The sequence below is a fragment of the Polypterus senegalus genome, unplaced genomic scaffold (assembly GCF_016835505.1).
Source record: "Polypterus senegalus isolate Bchr_013 unplaced genomic scaffold, ASM1683550v1 scaffold_4011, whole genome shotgun sequence".
In the NCBI taxonomy this organism is placed as follows: Eukaryota; Metazoa; Chordata; class Cladistia; order Polypteriformes; family Polypteridae; genus Polypterus; species Polypterus senegalus.
In genome coordinates, this window is record NW_024380974.1 from 1 (window position 1) to 5,000 (window position 5,000).

Here is a 5,000-nt window from a genome sequence, read left to right on the forward strand (position 1 = left end):
CACCACCTCTGAGGCAACCCCACCCCCCAAAGGAGACCACACCTGGGAAACCCACCTCTAAGAGGTCCCCCCACCTCGCTTTAACCTTTAGGTAACCAAAGGGTCAAGGTGCAGAACAAGATCACATTGGAGGTTAGAAACGTTTCTGACAGGCAAGCGAAAGGGCCCGAGCGATCAACACCTTTTCCCCAAATGGACCGACCTGCTTGACGCACAAGGGAAATTTGCCGGTCAGAACTGGGGTTAATGGGCCCGTGACCAAATCCCATGTGTTAAATGATTCCTCGAAGAAACGGAACAAAAGCCACCTCAAAACCACACTTTAAAAAGAAATTTGGGTCGTTGGAAACAGGAAATTTTGACCAAACCAAGCCTTGCCTGGAAAATAAACTTCGCTGCTTCGACCCAAACTAGGCAACAACCAAAATGCACAAACCCCACTGACCAAACAAATGCTAGCAAAACCACCTCTTTGGATTCCTCCTTAACTGAACCACACGGTGGGTTCCTCCAAGAGCCGTTGCTTGGGCAACCTGGCCCAAAGCCCGTCGATCTTTACGGGTACTAACCTGCAGGCCAACCCTCCTCCTAACACCCCTTGGCAACACTGAGGTCAACCACACCCGGGGGAGTTTTCTGCCCACCCGGCTGGTTAAAAGCCTTTAAGCTGGGGTTTAACCAACCTCGGAAAGAAACTCTCCTTGGGGCCCTTTGGCTTACTGCAAGGGGGGCAACGATCCTGAATGGACCCAACCCCCTTAAACTACAACTGCCACCTGCTGGCATAAAAGTTTCTTTAGGTAGCCCAAAAAGGCCACAAGCTTTGATTTTTTTGCTGGCAAAGCTTGCCCAAACCGGGCAATTAAAACCACTACAAAACTGCCTTCAGCGTGGTTCCCCCCAACGAACCTTGGCCGAACAGACAGGACTTGCCCACCCCAACTGTGGGTTTTTCCTTAATGACCCAAAAGGCCCGCCCACCTAAAGCTGGATTTGTCTTTCAGGTTTTGGAAGTGTCCAAAATGAAAGCTTTGACTTAGGAAAAACCCACAGGCCCAAAAGCAGCGGAAAGGGGTTCAAAAAAACTGAAGATCACCCACTCAACAATTTTAACCCCCGAATTTCCCCTGGGGGCAGGTTAACCAACCACCACAGCCTCTTTGTTTCTGGGGGAAAAAAGCTTAAAAAAAACCTCCAAAGATGGAAGTTTACTTCTCTTGGAAGCTTTTGTCAGGGAACAAAGCGGGAATCGCCCAACGGCCCCCAAATGGCCTTAATCCAGGGCCCCAACCCACGAATACCTTGCGGTTTAAAAAAAAGACCCCCAAACTTGCCAAAAAGGTTTTCCAAGCAGCAAGAATGTTCGTGAACCGGTTTTAGTCACAGCCACCCGAAACCCAACCCCCCTAACTGAGGATTTAAGGGTCAAAGGCCCAAGCCTTCAAAACCAAATCTCCTTTCTAAACCCCTTCCAAGCTGCCAACACCCCCAAAAACAAACCCGCCTTGGGACACCAATATCCTCCTGGACTTCTTTGATTTCCCCCAAAAGGGTTGGCGAACCACAAAAACTTTGAAGTTGGAAGGGCAACCCGGGAAGGCCGGGATTTCGCCCTAAGACCAACCTGAATCAAGCACCCGCAAACACCATTTAACATGGCGGGGAAACCATCCAGTGACACGCCACCACTCTCCTTTGATTTTTAACCCAAAAAGTCAACATTCCCAAAAACTAAATTTCTTCCCGTGAAGGTAAGGCTTGGAAGGAAGGGGGTGGGTCACCCCCGGGGAATCATCTTAGACCGCCCCAAAAACCCCCATTTTTCCTGCAGTAACAAAACCCCAAAAAAAACTTTTAAAAATTCATGGCCTAAAAGCGTTCGGGTTAACAACCTCATTGGAAAAGATCACAATCGAGGTTTAAATGCAAATTTTCCCCTTCAGACTCACCTTAACAAGGCACCCCCTTTTAACCAGCAGTTTTCCCCCTGACGGGGCTAAAAGGCTATGGGGCACACACACACTCGGGACTTTTGGGCCCACAAAAATTTTTGGCAAACGCCCGTTTCAACTGAATTACTTGGAAAAAGCCAAGAAATTCCTTACGGGGGATTTAGCCTTAAATTTAATGACACCTTTACTCTCCCCATACCACCTGGCAAAGATTCCCCTTAGGAAATTGAATCAAGCACTCCTTCCCCTTTTCTGAATTAAAAACAGCGAAACCCGCCTAAACCCACTAAAGCTTTTACTTTTATTTCCTTTGGGGTTTTTTGATACAGTAAGTTGAGGTTAAGTGAAAACAGCAACAGATGGAGGCTTAAAGGTTTTGAGCTGCCCCGCGAGAACTGGTCGGGGGGCCAGAACTCAACCTTCAACCCCACAACCCCTACGCCAAAAATTGGCTCAGACAACAAGTGCTTCAATGCATGACTTATTTCCCTCAGGCCTTCGGCTTATCAAAGCCCAAAAGAAAACGCCTAACGGAATGTTAACCCCTTTTAAACTCTGGTTGGTTCACCCAGCGGATGGGATTCAACCCCCGGGGGACGACCTAACCAGCCTTGGCCACTACCACTTCCTTTTGGCCACGGCCCAAGATTTTACACGGACCAACCCTCAAACCTTTTTGGGGAAGGACTGGTTGTCAGTAAACCCAAAGTGCGGATCTCGGCCCCTGCCCGGTTGGCCGAACCGGCAGAAACCTACCCCCGGACAACAATTCCCCTTTTTAGGGAGCGGTAGTTATCCGGCCCCGGGGCAAACAATCCTAGCTTTGGCTAAAGCAATTGGCTGGCAAGCAGACTTTTCAGATTTGAAACAATTTTTTAAGTTTGGGAGGAAAAAAAAGAGTTTTGGTTTGGAAAAAAAAGGGGGAATCAACTCCGCTGGCCCAACTTGGGTCCAGAACTGAACAACTCAACCCAAACCCCACTAAAAAAAATTCCTTGGGGGAAACTTTCAATGGTTCTCAATACTTTCCCTTTGTGTTAGGTCAAAATCCCTGCGTTTAAACTTCGCAACTAAGCTGACCTTAAACTGGAAACATCCTCCTTAAAACTTTTTGGTCACACCCGGGTGGGATTCCAACCACGCCCCAGACTGGCCCAATCCAGGCCTAGAACCACTCGGCCACACTCCTGCTGGGGTTTTCTGGGAAAAACCCCTTCCCCAAAACTACTCCATTTTTTTGGGCAAAACAAAAGTGGTTTCCCCAAGAAGGCGCTGGGGACACCCGCCCAAACCCCACTTAACGACCAATCTTTACCACGCGGAAACCAGACTCCTTTAAAGGGGAAACAGGTTTAAGGGCCCAAAAAACTTACCTTCTTTGTTTGTAGAATCAAACAAGCAGGCAACAAACACAAACCTGAACACTAGAATCCAGAAATTTATTCCCCGGCAAGCTTCCGGGGGTTAACCCCTTTGGGGCGGAAGAACCAGCGCCAGGTGAGCCAATCCCCTTAGGCTGGAACTCCCTTGTGGGGTTTCCCCCACAACAAACATCATTCCCAACCACAACAACCCATACACAACAACATTAAACCTTAAAAATGTCTTTCCAATGAAGCTGGCAGCTTTACTTTCCACCCAAGGCTCTTTGATTTTCCAAACCGACGGTTAACACTGAACCTTAGGAAACGAACCCCCCTCTTGAAGGGAAATCTTTGCATCACCTGGGAGCTGATTCCAACCCCCCACAACGCCTAATCTCTTAGAGCTTACTCCATTCTACCGATGCTTCTTTTTACAGCAGTACAAGGGTTATGGGCCAAAAATCTAAATTTTGGCTTAAAAGGGGGATCCGCCCAAAAAGGGGACTGGGAGCTGGGGATTAACCACGCCTCCCAAAGCTGGAACCAATCCCCTTTACCGCAACCCCCAAAACCGAAATTTGCCTGTGCGGAAAACGGGTTAATGGGCCACTAAAAAATTCTGCTCTTGTTTTTGAAATGACCAAAAAGAGGGGCAACAAACAACCCACCTTGAGAAGGAAACTTTCTTCCCCGGCAACTTAAAAGGTTAACCCCGGGGGGAAATTTTGCCCAGATTGACCTTACCCCAAAACCCCCCGGGGCCAAGGAATAATACCCTTACAACCACCCCAAACCCCCAAACCTAAACATTCTTCTTGGGCAAGTTAAAACAGTCCCTTTAATGAACTTGGGTTTTCCTTAGGGCCATCCCCGGTTAATCCACAAAACGGGGGTTTTAAGCACTCGGGAAAACCTTAAACCAACCCCCCCTAAAAAGGGTTTTGTCACCGGGAGCGGGGTTTAAACCCCCCCCAAATTACCCAAACCACTTTGGGAGGACCCCGGGGGGCTTTTCTTTTAGCGCGGGTATCAGGGGCCGGGGCCCAAAAAAAAAGCTAACCTTTGGGGGTTTTTAAAAAAAATTGGATTTTAAAACCCCCAAAAAAAGACGGGGGGTTTTCAACCCCCCTCCGGGATGGAACCCCCCTCCAGGCCCCGACCCCCCAAAAAAACCCAAATTTTCCCCCCCCGTGGGAAATCTGGGTTAAGGGGAGATAAAAATTTTTCCCCTTTTTTTCTAAAGATTCCACAATAGGAAAAAAACCCCCCCCCAAGAGAAGGAAATTTTTCATTTTTTTGGGCCTTTTGGGGGAAACCTTAAAAGGCTGGGGGTTTCCCACCCCGGGAAAATGCCTTTTTTAGGTTTTCCCCCCCCCCCTTTTGGGTCTTTGGGGAATGAAATTTTCCATTCAACCAGGCACCCAAACCCCCAAAAATTTTTTTAAAAATTGGGAATTTAAACCCCCGGCTTCCGGAAAAAAATTTCGGTATCCCCCCGGCCCTTTTAAATGGGCCTATAACCTGACGGGGATTTTAAGGGCCCCCGGGGGGAAAAAGAAAAAATTCCCCTTAAAAAAGGCCCCCCTTCCCCCCCCCCCAAAAATGGGCCTAAACCCTTCCCCGGGACATCCCCACCTTTTTACCTTTTTGGGAAACGGGGTTTTAAAAACTAAACTTTTTGGGG